This window comes from Vulpes vulpes, chromosome 1 (genome assembly GCF_048418805.1).
Source record: "Vulpes vulpes isolate BD-2025 chromosome 1, VulVul3, whole genome shotgun sequence".
NCBI lineage: Eukaryota > Metazoa > Chordata > Mammalia > Carnivora > Canidae > Vulpes > Vulpes vulpes.
Genome location: NC_132780.1, coordinates 97,521,598 through 97,539,041, shown reverse-complemented (window position 1 = coordinate 97,539,041; position 17,444 = coordinate 97,521,598).

Genomic DNA, 17,444 nt, shown 5'->3' with positions numbered 1-17,444 from the left:
AAAAAGCAGAAGAGGCTGTTTTAAACAAAAGGAAAATCATTTAAAAAGTTTCAGAAGAAGAAAACAGATAAAACTCGATAAGTATTGCTAGGAAGATAGATTACTGACAGCGGGAGAAAAATAATATTAGAATCATTAAAGTGCTGTCGATGAAAGAACTCCAAAGCCAAATAGATGAGTTAGTACTTTTTGAGAGAAACTTCAAGACACATTAGGCTCTCGCTCTCTCTCTCTCTCTTTCTCTCTCTCTCTCTCTCTTTTTTTTAATCAAGATTGGGAGGTGGGGAGACAAAGTGAGCCGTGCACGTGAGCTGTGGAGAGGGAGAGAGAGAGGAACCTAAGCAGGCTCCATGCCCAGCACCGAGCCTGACACAGAGCTCAAATCCATGACCCTGATCATGACCTGAGCCAAAATCAAGAGTCAGGTGCTTACCCAACTGAACCTCCCAGGCACCCCAAGACATGTTAGGTATCTTAATCATGGGAACAGCATAATGAAAGTGATATTCATTTGTCAGCAGTATTCACTTCTCATCTTTCCTCTCCATCTAAATTGTACTTTTTCTTTCAAGGAAAAAACAAGACTACTTAGAGGTTACTTGCAACAGTTATTTTGAAGACAAAAATTTTTAAGAAACCGACTCCAGCCAATAAAAATCTGAATTCAATTATATGAGGAAAAATCAAAACTTGTATAAAACAAAAATAAATGTTACAACTGGCACACAGTAATACAGAAAAACTCACTAATGAAAAAGCCCATTTTTTTCAGGCAATAAAACTTAGCCAATACTTATGTGGTGGAAAATCCCAAACTACATCCACTTTGCCAGTATTATTGGATAGTTTTAATTATCAAAACTCCAGAGACTTCCCTCATGTAAGGAAAATATTACTTAGAGATATAGGATATCAACTTTCACCTTATGTATTATAATACATAGATGTTATTTTCATGGGTTTTCACCATGGGAGAAAACCCTTTCAAACAAATTACTTTCCAGTTTAGAATATTTTTCTGTACATCAGGGGCCAACTCAATAATTTTGACTGGTTTGAGAAGCAAAGCACAGGAAATTCTTTCATCTTTGAGTTGGCATGCTTCTTCTTCGACACCATAATACTGCACTTAGTGTTGGCTGGGTAAGCCCAGCTGGCTGTGCCTCTGCCCTCCACAAACCACAACCATGATCATATTTACCTTATTTGCAAGGCCAAGTTCAAGTACAAGGTTCTCGGATCAGGGTCAAAGGCACTAGCAGGTTGGCAAGACTGATTGTGGTAAAACAGAAATGCCATTTGTAAAATAAAAAAGAAGCAAAAATGTCCATTTACTTTGTTTTGGTTTAAAAATAATTTCCTATGGTATACCAGGTCCTTATTAAATACAAATAGCACATTGTAAGTAAATTCACCAAATCAAACATTATTTGAATCCCTTAATTGCTTTCCATATTCTATTTCATCACCAAGTTAATACCCACTGCTTTATTGCATAGTCTCAGAATTTGAAAATGATATATTCTAGAAGTTTTTATGGACCCGAAGATGTTTTTTGTTGTAACTAATATTGAGATGAAATTATCCCTAGACAGAATATATTTGTTCTACCTATTAGTAAAATATTAAAATCTATTTAGTGTTGCATAAGAGGACACACTAGTTTATACAAACAGAACTGTACCTTCCCTCAAAGGATATAATGACTTATACATATTTTAAAGATTTTATTAATTTACTCATGAGAGACACAGAGAGAGAGGCAGAGACATAAGCAGAGGGAGAAGCAGGTTCCCTGTGAGGAGCCCGATGCGGGACTTGATCCCAGGACTCTGGGATCATGCCCTGGGCCAAAGGGAGACACTCAACCACTGAGCCACCCAGGCATTCCTACTTATACATTTTTATATATTATTTATTTTTAACAATACTTATATTCATTTCAGAAACATGACTAGAAATAGAAATTTCATTGTTATGTTAAATGGATCAGTTTCATGTTCAGGATATATTTGAAATAAAAATATTGTAGGGGTGCCAGGGTGGTTCAGTTGGTTGAGCATTCTTGGTTTTGGCTCAAGTCATGGTTTCATGGCTTGTGAAATCAAGCCCTGAAGATTCGCTTTCTCTTCCCGTCCCCCAACTCATACATGCTCGCACATGCTCTCTCTCTCTCTCTTTCAAAAATAAATCTTTTAAAAAGCTTTAAAACTTAAAAAAAGAAATTAAAATATTATAGATAAATAAGAAATTTTGGTCTGTAATCACTTGAACATTTGGTTTTCTCTTATTCTAAGGAAAATTTAGAGTTAACAAAGATTGTTATAGAATGAATTCTAAAAATAGATTTCCCAACTCAAAAATAATAATCCAGAAACAAAAGTCCTCCTCACTTTCACAAAAGTGATCACACACATATTCCTATTTCACTCTCAAGTTAGCTACATATTTTATTTAAAGATGAACAAGTCTCACAAGTATTTCTTGGGAGAATCATTAAATAAATGAATCTCAGGTGCAGTTGCTAAAACACCTTGGCTATACTGGAGTTGCTCATTAGAAAAGCAGTTCATTTGCAAATCATTATCCGCAAATCAGGGCATCTGTCCTTGACATTTCCATTAAAGGCTCCGTTTGCTTTCTGTATCCACCATATTTCAACATACGCTTCAGCTATGGCCAGTCCCTTAAGGTTTTTGTGGTACTTCAGCTTTAGCTGCTCTTGTAGATTATAAATTTCCATACAAACTTCATAGAAATAGGCACATGAATCTTCTATTACATGCCCTTGAAGAGATAGTGGGAAAATTCTAGTGAAAACCACTGCTTTAGCATCTTCAGTAAAACCATTTAAACTAACAGTATGTTGAAAGCTATGAAAGAATATTATTTTTACAAAAAGATTTCTATCCAGAGCAATATTAGCAAAGAAAATAGAAACATAATTTGTAGGTATTAAGAACTATCTAATACATTTAAAAATAAATAGGAGGACAAGATTTTCCAGAGGATGGGGTCTATAAAATTTTTAACTGACAAGAATGGTTAAGTGGATAAAGACAGTGGGGGGAAAAGTTAAATTTGCCAATGAGGACACATTAACAGCTTGAAAGAGAAACATTACTAGAGATTTTTAAAAGATAATAATCATGGATCACCGGGGTGGCTCAGTCGGTTAAGCATCTCACTCTTGGTTTTGGTTCAGGTCATAATGTCAGGGTTCCTCATGATCTTAGAGATGGGGCTCTGCATTCAGCTCAGTGTGCTGGAGACTTTTTCTCTCCCTCTCCCTTTGCCCCTCCCCCTGCTCACACATTGTAAATAAATAAATAAACAAGCAAAATCTTATTTTAAAAAAAGATACAAATCATTAGACCTGGGGCGATGGGTGGCTCAGTGGGTTGTCTGCCTTCAGTTCAGGTCCTTCTTTCCCTGCCTCCCTCTCTCTCTGTCTCTCAAGAATAAATAAATAAAACCTTTTTAAAAAATCATCAGATCTTTCTTCCTGTATATACCTGCTCCCAGTGAATTTATCTACTTAAAGAAACATTAGAAATTTGCAGTACAATAAGTAAAAAAAAATGTTTGATGATGGAGTCAACTGGTCTCCCCCTTATATTCCTCCTGAAACAATGAAATACCCAAGTATTGAAGCCAGATCCCCAGAATTCATCCTAGAATCCTTCTCTCTCTTGTTCCCAACATTTAATAAATCATGAATTTTTTTCTAAATCTCTTGAATCTATCTCTCATGCCCCATACCCTCAAAGAATTTCTGCCAACTGCCTGTATCATCATTATTTCTCACTGCCCCTCCTCCTTTTTCTCAATGCACCTCCTTCTTTCTTTCTTTTTTTTTTTGCACCTCCTTCTTTCTATAGAGTTTAATATTATTTGAATTTCATTTTTTTAAAGATTTTATTTATTTATTCATCACAGAGAGAGAGGCAGAGACACAAGTAGAGGGAGAAGCAGGCTCCCTATGGGGAGCCCGATGCAGAACTTGATCCCAGGACCCCAGGGATCACACCCTGAGCCAAAGGCAGACGCTCAACCACTGAGCCACTCAGGTGTCCCTTGAATTTCATATAAGATCCTATCTCTCAGAAATCCATATCCTGGGGCACCTGGCTGGCTCATTTGGAAAAACGTGTGACTGTTGATCTCAGGGTCATGAGTATAAGCCACACTTGAGTGTAGTGATTACTTAAATGAATAAATAAAAACTTTAAAAAAAAGAAATCCATATCCTATCCTATAGATAAAATCTAAGCTCTTTGCACTGGTGCCATACATCGTCTGCCCCCTGCCTAAATCAATCTCATCTTCCATATCCCTTCTTAAATCATTAAGCTTGTAGTGGTCTCCCAAAGACATCATATTTTTGTGTCTTTGGAAAAAAATTTTTTTTCTTTCTTTTCAAATTGTCCAGCAAATCTCTATTGATAAATATGTACGTCAATTGTCACCTGTTGCTTGAAGCCTCCCTACCGTGCCTCATGCCCAGACTTCTTGCTCCATCACTCTGTAATGACCTGTTGGGTGTTCTTCCTCAGCAGACCCTGCCTCAAAAGCAGGAATTACTTCTTACTCAATTTTATCTATGAGTGACAACATCTGCAATAAGCGTTCTAGAAATTGAAGGAGTGAAATCAATGTTGTCCTAGATCCAGGTGCCTCAAGGCAGAGCATGGAACTAGTTTCCATGCAAGGGATTCCCCAGGTCAGTGCCCTTGGAGAAACCTGTAGGGCTCTGAGGAAAGAGCTTCCTTTCAGGTCAGGAAAAAAGCTGAGCAAAGCTGTGGCTTCAGCTGAGCCTTCGCCTCAGCCCAATCCCATCGGGAGCTCTGGAGCATTCATGGCCTATCAGAGTCGTATCCTGCTCAGCCAAGGGGGCAAAACTTGGGGACTTCTGTTTTAGCAATGAATTGCACTCTGCCAGGGCCTGGAAGGCAGTGATGATGGGAATTATTAGCTCCCTCTCCATCTCCAGGCAGCAACTGACGGCAGCCTGGGGGGTAAAAGGAAATAACTGTGAGCCTCTATTAGACAACACCTGCTGCCTCTGAACCACACATGCCACCCTACACCTGGGAGGAACCTGGGGAAAACAGTTACACATATCAGCACTATCACCCTGTCAAAAAATAGGTTATCTAGAGATTTTTTTTTTTAATTTCATAGCTGATTGCTCTTCTATTCCAGTGAATTCATTGCACCCCACCCTGAGGAACTGGCTTCTTAACCAGAGATATTGGAGTGCCTTCCATTGCCTGAAATATATATAACTATTAACTGTGCAAAGCACTCCAAGGACTTCAGTGAGCTATGATGCAGTTACACAGTAGCAGTGTTGTGGTAGTTCTTCCAAAGGAAATTTCTAAGCAAATCAAATAGGAGAACACCGTGTTCCCTGATGTGGGGAAATCCTATGTGTTATATCTGAGATTTGTTCCTCATTAGCTTTACCATACATTAAAGTAAATAAGCGGTTGGCCAGAGAACATGCTAAAGACCTTTCAGGGCTAAGTCTGCGTGAGGCTTCATAATCTTTTCTAGACACTGGAAGCTAAATAAATGGTATATCATCAGAGGCAGGGCATGCATCTTAGGAGCATTTTAAAGGTTTGCAGCCCATGAAAACATGATTGTGAATAGACATTATTAATATTCATGCAACATTTATATATACAGCCCACACAGACAAACAAAACAAATGGAAATGATTTTTCCACCACATAATAATATATTTTCAGAATTAGTGTATTATAGTAAACAACTATTCCAAATATTTTCTAACATCAAAGGTATGCGGTATCAGAGAGCACTGGAGATAAAAGTTAAGTCCCCAAAGAAAATTGTTATTCTAGATTACAAATAAACAGAGGAATTAAAAATGAGACTGAAAACCCCTAATACACAACCAGTTTTAATCATTAGCAATGCAAAGATGTCTGCAGCAATGAGAAGCTTCTGACCTTTTAAATTCTGATTTTGCACATTTTCTGTTTATTGTACTGGATTCTTACCACACATTCCTACTCAGATCATCACATCTTGATGAAAGAGAATTCTACTTGCTTAAAGCTAATTTGGAGAAACGTTTGTAAAAGTACAGTGGCATCTTGTGGCACATTAGCAACGGGTATAAAAGGTACACAACAATGTCAACGGCAGTCACATGTAACTGAGGGCAATTCAGGACAAGCTGGCTCCACTCCAAGGATTTTTACAATCCCTAGACTATTTTAAAGAAATTCTCAAAATTGAATCACACATTTAAAATGGAAAACAAACTAACTGCATCCAATTCAGGTATGAAACTAAAGATAAGGAAATTCAGGCAGCCCTTTGGCAGTGTGGTTGCAGCAGATAAAAATGGAAAATGTCCAAACCCTCTGACTGCAGAAAAGTCTCAACATTTGCATTTTGTTCCATTTTATTCTTCAGGCAGTAAATTAACACACAGGGGATTACTACCATAATTTTCTGTAACATTGAATGCTCTAGATTCCAGGTAAACACATAATGTATTACTGAAACCTTGATTTCTAATTTTTAACAATTGAGAAAATAATTATATCCGTCTCTAAAACAATTTTGAAATGATCGTCCATTAAACCAGCTGTACAAAAAAAGAAGCACTTTAGTAATAACCAAAATCATGCTGTTTCTACCCAGATGGAGTGAGGAGGTGGGTAAAATGCATCAATAAAATTAGTTGGATAATTCAGACAAATAAATTTTGATTACTGATATTAAGGCAAATATCATAGTGGGGTGGACAGAGCGAAGAAAAGGGTTATTTGGATAAATTACATTTCAGACAAATGAAGATCTGATACTTTAAGTTCTAGAACTTTTACTTTAATCAGCTTATGAAAACATTTCTAAAATATATTACACTATTCCTTATTATTGTATTAAAAGAAATCAAGTGTACTGATCTCTCCTAAGTGGGTTATGATTATTTTATAGATGTAAAGCATTTTCACATATTAAAGGAACTTCTAAATTTGTCTCTAGACCGCTCAAATACTGCTGTAGCATTTAAAAATGGCCAAGATACAGGCTCAAAATTATTATAGTTAAGTATGATCTTTCTCTTTAGCTACACATCTCCAGAGCTTGATATTTTTCTGGTTGATGTTCCTTCCTTCTTCCGACATGGGCATCTGTGGCAGCCTTTGATATTTTTTGCAGTAGCCATCACGGCCTCTAATCTCAGCTGCCGTTTGTCTTGTCTGTCAATTTCTCCCCTCTACCCACATTATTTTCTTTCTTATTTTCCTCTATTTCTTAAACGTTCTCATGTCTTCACTTTTGTCTCATAAAAACTGACTTTGAAAGCCAGCACTGTATATGTGAATGCTGGTTTGTTTTTTTCCTTCTGTAATTTTTGCATTCGTGACTTTTCTGGCAACTTTTGTTGATGTTTATGCTCAGTAGCCTTATTTTCAAATTATTTCTGGATTTTGATTAAGACAGCGGAGGATGCCAAACACCAGAGGGGCTCTGTCTACAGTGACTAATTCCTTACCTTTTATAATACTGTAAAGTGTGCTTTCCTCCAAGGGCTTTAAAGTATTTCCCAACTTTCCTCCTAGATAATTAAGTTTCCCCTTGCCTTTTTTTTAAATAAATGTCTCCATGACACTGATGTTACATATCAAAATATAAAAATACTTATGGAAAATTCCTTTCCCTTAATTATATTGCTTGTGTCAGGAGACAGTTATTCCAAAAAGACTTTCTGGGGAGTTTTGATGTGAATAGGTCAGAAATATCCTTTAAATTAGGAAGAATTTGGGGCCTCTGGAGGGCTCAGTGGTTGAGCATCTGCCTTCAGTTCAGGTCACATCCTGGGTCCTGGGATCGAGTCCCACATCAGGCTCCCCACAGGGAGCCAGCTTCTCCCTCTGCCTGTGTCTCTGCCTCTTTCTCTGTGTCTCTCATGAATAAATAAATAAAATCTTTTTTAAATTAATTAATTAACAGGAATTTATCATACATCAGTCACATCCTCAGAACTAAACTAGATGTTTAAAAGCAGGGCAATGATCCAGAGCCACTGTTAGAGATTATATGACAAAATAAGATCATTTCCTTAGAGGCAATTTTTGCTTTAAAAAAGTTATATTCCATTGATTGATATTCGCTGATTAATTTATTGATTGAACTTCTGAAATGTTGTCAAAGACAGTCATTTGCTGTTAGAAAAAAATATAGCACTATATTCACATTATTGAGACTAAAAAGACATTCTTATTTAGGAACTAATAAAAGATAAACTGAGGCTGTCATGATCTCAGGGTCATGAGATCGAACCCCCAAGTGGGGCTCCCTAGTCGTTGGGGCATCTGCTTGAAATTTTCTCCCTCTTCTCCTCCCCCACTCCCGCCTGTGATATCTCTCTTACTCTCTCTATATATATCAAATAAATAAATCTTTTATTTAAAAAAAATAAACTGAGGCACACTAAAAAATTTTAGGAGTTTATTTGAACCACTATTCATTAAAAGTGGGCAGCACTAAACCAGAAGTGCTAAGGAATCAGTCAAAAGGCTCCAAGGAAAAGACTTACACAGAGAAAAGTACAGAAACAAAGAAAGGAAATTACTGGACTGGCTACAGCTTAAAGCCTGCTGGCTGTTTGTGTCCCTGGTGTTTTGATTTTGTAACCGTGAGGCATTTATGGGCTTCTGTATTGGTCTTATTTAGGCCACCCTGGCATTAGAGCCACCTCCATGTCTACTGGCCTCCGTGTTTAATTAATCAAACACTTAAGCATGTTGTTGATAGGCTGTTTCACTTTAGCGGTTCATGCCGTAAAATCCAATCCTATCAGCTAATTTAGAAGGTCCTTTGAAGCTGGTTTCTCCATACCTGTCTGGCTGACCTCTATACCTGAACCCAAAATCCCTCTCAGTGACCTCACCCTAACATACGTGTCATCACTTGATTTTTCACTAGAATCCTCCCTGCCTTTATTACCCTTGTCCTACGCCTACTCTCTTAGGCTACCTTTGGCTCCTCAAGTCAATATAGATGTCATTTCTCCAAGGAACCTTCCAGAAGCCCTTCCCCACCAAGTCTAGGCCAGAGTGCATAACATAACCAGCTGTAGGACTGCATTACTATCTTGACTTTCCATGCAGTTTCTTCATTTCATAGCCTGCACAACCAATCACAACTGAGACCTTTCCTGAAAGGCTTACTAATGACAATTTACTTAGGATTAAATTTGGTTTCCTTAAAGACAAAGCCAGGCTAATATTTATGTAAACTTCTATTTTATTGTAAAGGTCAATGAAAAAAATAAAATTTTGAGCACAGGGCAGAAGCTGACATTTATGAGTGAGGATCTTACAAGAATAGGTATCAGAAAAAAAGAGGGTAGGGACGTTCGATGGGGAGGGATGAGAGATACACGGGAAATATACTAACAAAGCGGCTTTTACCACATTCTGACTAAATGTAGTGGGAATACATTCCATTTTCAACTAAATCATCTATATGTTAATAAGGTATCCAGAGCAGTGATGTGGCTACCAATGGAATTAATCACATGTTTTCTATTTAATCCAAAGACACTATGGGATATGCAAATGTTCAAATGTAATATTAATTGAAGCAAAATAATATGACCTTGGAAAAGTGACCAACCAGAAATTAATGTTTATATATCCTAATACTCCTTTGTTTAGAAAGAATATAGCGATGAGGAGAAAGGCAGAGACTTGATTCTACCACACATTTATGGATTAAAACCTGAGATTCTCTGAAAAATACAATCGTGTCAAAAATAAATCAGAAAGTTGGAGCCTATAAAAAAGAGTGAATATGATTTCCTACTAATGACATGAAATATGTAAGTGAGGCTGCCATGCATAGTGCTTTTCTTAGAAATAAATAACATGAATAAAGAATGAAAATCTTCAGGGAAAAGGAGTCATTCATGTCTACATGAACAGCAATCTGCAAAATGAAGAACGGTTAATAGGTATATTTCTTTCAGGAATATCCTGGGACATTTTTCAACTTTAGATTAGGATTAGCATGGCTATTTAAAAGCATGTGTCTATGTGCATTTTCCTGTATGTGAGCACAGATAGATTGATAAGGGCAGATGGATAGATAGATGAATACAGATATTTTTATACATGCATATAACAAGCATGCATCTTACACTCTCACAGATCATTTCTATTAGGTATGCTATAAACCTCTCAAATCTCAATGATAGCAAATCTCTACCCATGAAGTCATTGTTCAGATAAATCAATGTCTATTCTGTGAGCTCTTCATTCCCAGTCATCTCTCTCTTTTGACTTTCAGAACTCACTAGTAGCCATCAGTGTGTCTCAGATTCCTCGGTCTATGTCCCTCCTGTCAATGTACTAAATTAACAGGAAATGGTATTATCTGCAGCTCATCTTTCCTACAATAGTCTCCTAAAAGTTTTTTAACCTCAATCTTTCTTCTAAGTCATTTATAATCCTGCCACTACTAGCCCTTTGAAAGTAAGAATAATGCCTAAGAGTTTATTGCATGCCTGCCAATCTAAGGACAGGTTGGAACCTATACCAAATGATTTATAAATACTTACTGATGGATGCAGCTTGAAATTCTTAAGAATCTACCCCAAACAAATAAAAACTATTAAGATGATAAAATTTAGCTATGACTTTTGATTTAATAATAAAACTACACTAATCCATAGCCATAATATTTTCAGAATTTTATGCTAAATATGAAGCCAACAGAATCTGAAGAGCATGCAGGAATACTGGGGGTTAGAGGAAAAGGAAGACAAGGCAGTGTTTGGGGGTGGGGAAGAGGAAACTGCATAATAATGCATTTTGGGGAGTCTAAATTGAACTGTATACTTGTGACAGTTATTTAGGAAATTCCAAGTTTTTCATGGTTTCCTTAAGTATAGGGTCTGGCAATAAAAAAATAATCTGGCATTTATCTTGTGGAATTCAGACAGCCACAGAAGTCCAAATAAATCTAATTTCCATGATTCCCGTGATTTTAATAGCCATTTGCAGCATGGAAACTGTGTGTTTGCTATTAAATTAAAACTATAAATATCATACAATCTGTACACTATAAATATGTAATAATTCTGAAATGATCATGTGACTTCAATTGTTACAAATATAATCAAGTCTAGATTATAGGAACAGATTGAGGAATCTAATTTCAGAAGTTTAAGGTCAAATGTGGCAAAGGTAGTGATTTCTATACACTCTTCTCTCAGAGCTAATCCACATGCTTTTTAAAGTCAGGCAGACTTTAAAATATAAGAATGTGAAAAAATGTCACTTTCATTAAAAACTTTAGGTTGTGTTTCCAACTATATACAATTTTTTAACTTAGTGGACAGAGAAGTATGCCTTAAGTGGAAACCTTGGGCAAAAATCCTGGGATTTCCTCCACATGTAAAACTCTAGAACTTCCTTATTAGTATCATTTAAAACTTACCTACCAAATTCTTTATACATAAAGCAAACACTGAATGCCTATGTCAACAGTATCAGGCCCAGAGAAAAGTTAGTACTTTTTATAGCAGCACTTATATCATCCCTGAAGGAAAAAGCTAGGATGAGAGCCCTTGCCCCTATCCACAAATGTTGGGCCTCATGCAGAGTTCGATGCTGATAAAAGAAAATACATGTATGGAAACACGAGTCAATGATGTTTAGCATCATCAAGCAGAGGACTTCAATTCCTCCTTATAAGATGAATTATACCCTATTCCCCTTACTCTATGTTCCCATTTGAGCTCAGAAATACAGACACTGCTTTTTAAAAAGGCACGAAGAGGCTCCTGGGTGGTTGAGTAGGTTAAGCGCCCAACTCTTGGTTTCAGCTGAGGTTGTGATCTCAGAGTCATGAGATTCAGCCCCGTAGGACTCCATGCTCAGCATGCAGTTCACTTGAGATTCTCTCTCCCTCTCCCACCCTATCTGCCCCCCCAACTCTCTCTTAAATAAATAAATAAATAAATAAATAAATAAATAAATAAACAAACAAACAAATAAATAATTTTTTTCCAAAAAGCATTAATAGTTCTAAGACTTCATCCTGAATTTTAATACTTTAATGCTAGAAGAGATCTTGGACATCGGTCTAAATCAACAGATTTCCAGCACATAAAAGGCCTCCATCCTTCACACTGACTCCCAGTTCCCTTCTCTTCCCAGAATGCTACCTGCCAGTTTAGTGTGATAACAGAGGAAGAGAAATGGTATCACAGAGAAAGCCTCACTCTTTCACTGATAGAAATTCAGGAATATTAACGAAGGATATCACTCAGAGGCCACAAAGTCAAATCTGGTTTAGGGAGGTTTAAAAAAAACGGGGGGAGGGTGTGCCTGTCTGGCTCAGTTGGTGGAATATGCAACTCTTGGTCTCAGGGTTGTGAGTTCAAGCCCCACATTGGGTGTAGAGATTACTTAAAAATAAAAAAATCTTTTATTAAACAAAACTGTTTTTAATACTCCTACAAAAAGCTGCTATGGTCTGAATGTTTGTGTCCTCCCAAAATTCATGTGTTAAATCCTAATGCTAGAGACCTTGACAGAGTTTTATACCACAAATTACATTAAGTTATAAAATGAAGTTAATAACAGTGCTTTGTTAACTATCTTCAGAACCAAAATAGCAGTTAGAGTTTTATTATCAGGCCACAAGCTTTTAGAAGGGGAAAAGAAAAGTAGATCTTACACAGAGAAAGATCAGAGACTCCTGACATAATCTAACTCTCAAAATGAGGAAATACAAAAAGAGATTATCTTGCCCAAGGTCACAGTGCTACTTGGTAACAGAACAAGAACTAGAAGCCAGTCTTTCTGAAGTGAAAGCCTCACTTCTAAAACAAGTCATCTAAATGTTATTATACGTATAGTTCAATGAACAATTTCCCAGTTGAAGCCCTGCAGATATCTATCTATCTATCTATCTATCTATCTATCTATCTATAGATATAGATATATATACATGTGACTTAATCAAATGATTTTCTTACCTTGCCAATGCACACAAAACTATGAAAGGCAAGGTCAGAGTTCTCTTAGCCAGAGGCCGAAGCGTAGTAATTTGCTGCCTGCTAATATTTTTCTCCCATCTCATAACTCATATAAGGAGGTATTAAAATGATGACTCATACAGGTTTTCAGATTTCCTAAAAATTAGTTTCTGTAGAACATTCCATATATCTTCATTTAATCCACTATCGCTCATTTTATACTGGTAACTTTGAAAGTAACTTGCCCACCTTCCTCATTCACACACAGCTAAGCCTAAGAATCCAGAATATGTGAAACGACTTCAGAGGAGTGCTCCCCACACATGCTGCATTTCATGAACTGAGTGTAGAAACTAATATATGTAGTAGATAAGGCATGCTCATATTTAAGCACATTTCTCTGAGTTCTTACCCAGATTTCAAGGTCTAATTCAAATGAAAGCTATTTCATGAAATCCTTTCCAGCAAATCTAACCACAGTGATTTTTCCCTACCAGGATACACTACAGGGTTCGGGTGAAGAGCTACATGTTCAGCATTCAGTACGCCCTGTCTTCAGTTCAGAAACACCTCAAGTGTGATCATTGCTCTACCATTTCTTTCTACCTCTAGTCTGCTGGGCAATGGGGAAGGGTCACACTGACCCTTTTGTTCTCCAAATGTAGACAGGGTGAGAAGAGGGAGACATTTTTTTATCCCATAATTCAGTTGAGATAAACTAGGATTTTCAAAAAGGGCACCCCTACAATCCTAAAGGAAAAACAAAATTGGGAAAACAATGATAACATAGTGACAAAATTATAGAAACAGTCCTATTCACAGTACACATTTTTAAACCATCACACAAACTTGGTCTAACCACAGGCTGGCTCAGCTGGTTTAATTCTAGGCATATAGGCCCTTGGTTCTTGTCCTCACCAACTCTGTGTACCCCAGATGCCATAGCCCTAATTTGAACTGTATTCACACTAGAGCCTTTGTGCGGGTCATCACTCAGGGTACTGGGCCACCGCGACACTCCCTTTGATGTCAGACTGCTCTTTAATCTGGGCAACTACTACCGCATAGAAACCCAACTTCAATCTTCTGTGCCTTGAAAAAAAACTCTTTTACAACCCTTTGGCGAGGCACCATGATTCTGGAGACTCCCTACCAGCCTCCCTCCCAAAAGTCAAACATATTCACTTATCAGATTCTAAGAAAACCCAAACCCTTACAAAAAGAATATTGCAAGCTCTCTCCAGGCATTCACAGAAACCAAAGCCCATGACGAGAACCTTTATTTTAGAATCTGGTGACTTCATGGCCTTAGAGAGGGAGCACCATTTCCCAGAAACCTCTTTCTTATGTAATTCTCTGCTCGCTTCCCAATGCATCTCTTCTTCTGCACCCAACACTGACAGATTTCTTAAACTACTCACCTTCCTCTGGCACTGCCACTGACTTCCTCTCTGGGAAGAACACTTTTAATTTTCTGTTAATTTGTAAGGCAGAGACGATGGGCATGGTCTAGCCTTCTTTGATAAGGTTGTCAATCCTTCCCCCTTCCTCAAACACTCCAAGTGGCTTCCTCCACAGGTCTTACAAAAATCTACATGTTACAATTACACAGGGTTAAAATACACTTACCAAAAACAAACAAACAACAACCAAAAAAACAAACAAAAACACATCCAGAAAGAAAAGGTCATTCTCATATGCTTTCTATTATTTTTTTAGTCATTAATCAACTAAAGTTATTTAAGATGTTAATTTTTTTTCTCAATATATTTGTCCTTTCTCTTCCCTCCATTTAAAGATGACAACAGGCTCTGTGACTCATTACTTCAGTGGAGGCAGGCTAAGGAGTAGTTTGGATGTTTTTCTTACTTTGGAATTTCAGAAACCAAACCCCAATGGACAACTTAGAGAGTTCATGAACATAAACAGCATAGCTTTCAAGAAGCATTAAGGGAAAATGATTCACCTCAGAGTAAGGATATATCCTTAGCAAGGAGATCAAGGCAACACCCTCAGTTCTTCAGAGTGCACGGGACCCTGAAGTCACCTGGCAAAAACTCAAAAACCCAGAGAGTGTTGCATGTGTGGTAGATGTCACAGATTGGTGCAGGGAGCCTTGAACAAGTTCCTCATGGACCAAACATGACAAGGAAGCAGTGGACCAGCATGGGATCTGAGAAAGCCATGCAGGGTGGAACCCTGAATTTCCTAACATTAACATATGACCTGATCACTGCATAGCAGAGTCTACCCCAGCTGAACATGTAAAGGCCCCCACAACTGTGGGTGGCACAGCTCTGGAGAAGGATAAGGAAGCCCTAAAGTAACTGAGATCAATTTTTTCATATTAAATTTACTTTTTGAAAACAAAAAGTTGCCTTATTTTCTGTACAGTTGAGTTTGTGGAATGGGATTTATACTTTTTAATTTACTCCTGTATCTTGTTTTCCAAACACTTTCATGATATTTGAAGACAAAAACAGTCAAACTCCTATATTACTAGAATTTTTCAAAGTGCCTTGAATCTAATTAGCATTCAGTGTTAATAAATTGTTTGATTAACATTATCAAATCACAAAATCTTTTAAATTGATACATTGGAAATTCTTTTATTCCAATGTCTTTATTTCACAGATAAGGAAACCAAAGCCCAGGGGATTAAACTTTTCTAGGTTATACATAAAGCCTCATGTTTCTTTTCCTTCCAGGATAACTTTTATCTTCTGGAGTTTGAGGGCTGTATTGTCAGGTATCTTCTTGAAGACTAGGTCTCATTAACTGAGACCCCAATAAAGCTAACTTAAATGGATAATGCACACTTAAATTGTCTACTCAAATCATACCCTAGTGTTCAGATTCCTTTTGGAAATACTAAGGACATTGGTCCCGGTTATCCTCTACACTTCCTACTCCTGTAAGAATGTCCCCATCCTCTAGAACACTGGCTGGTGAGCCATTGTGTAGACTGCCACTCTAACCCTCCCCTCTATCTTCAGAAAAACATCAAGAGCATCATTTTTCTCAGGGTGCATTCCACTGAGGGATATCCTCAGGGGGCAGTAAAATCAGAAGATTGAGAAAGGTCCCAGGCCTTGAGGAAGAAGATGCAGCTTTGCCAGATGGTGCAAAATAAAAGCCTGAATTGTTACACAACCCCTTTGACAGAGATCAAGTACATAGACTCATCCCATTTTTTTTAATTTTATTTATTTATTCATGAAAGACGCAGAGAGAGAGAGGCAGAGGCACAGGCAGAGGGAGAAGCAGGCTCCATGCAGGGAGCCCGACGGGGGACTCGATTCTGGGTCTCCAGGATCACACCCTGGGCTGAAGGGAGCGCTAAACAGCTGAGCCACATGGGCTGCCCAACTCATCCCATTTTTAACCAGCATCACTCTGTCTTTTGAATGCTTGCTGGTTTGTTCATTGTTTTCATTTTTTCATTTTCTTCTCTCAAGACTATGCCTGGCTTCATTTAAATTTCATTTAACTTATTTGAAATATTTGAGGAGGTAAAAGACCAAAACACCATGAACTGGGGACTCTTACTATTTCATCTTTCCCTTCCCTCCTCTTCTTGGGCTTATTTCTACTACAAGGAAGTTTCCTCAAATTTTCCAATCTTCAATAGTCTTCTTTCAAAAGAAACTATATATATATATATATATATATATATATATATATATATATATAAAAAACAAATATATATATAACAAACATTATAAATAAAATTTATTTATAAAATTTATAAAAATTATAAATATTATAAAATATATATAATTTTAAATTATATATAATTTATATATATTAATAAGTATATAAAATTAACTTATTTTATATATTATATAGATATTATATATGTAATAGATAGATAGATAGATAGATAGATAGATAGATAGATAGATATCTGCATAAAATACCAAGAGTCTATCCCAGGAAGAAAGGGAAGGATGAAGAGTCTGGGCACAGAGGACTTTTAGGACAGTGAATGTTCCTGTAAGATGATATTATAATGATGGATACATACAAACCCAGCGAATGTATAACACCAAGAGTGAACCCTAAGGTAGACTGTGGACTTTGGGTGATTATGATCTGTCAGCATAGGTTCATCCTTGGTAACAAATGCTCCACTCTGGTGGGGGATACTGATATTGGGGGAGACCAGGCATGTGTGGGGATAGAGGGTGTATGAGAAATCTCTGTTCCTGTCTCTCGACTTCGTTATAAATCGGAAACTGTAATTTAAAAAAAAAAAAAAAAAACACCTTTAAAAACAATAAAACGTAAATTTTAAAAACCCTGAGCCCCGTGAGCATACTACAGTAGAATATCAGCATCTCTATAATATTCCTTAGACTACTCACTCCAGCTTCAAATCTTTAAGCCAGATTTAGGTCTTTAACTC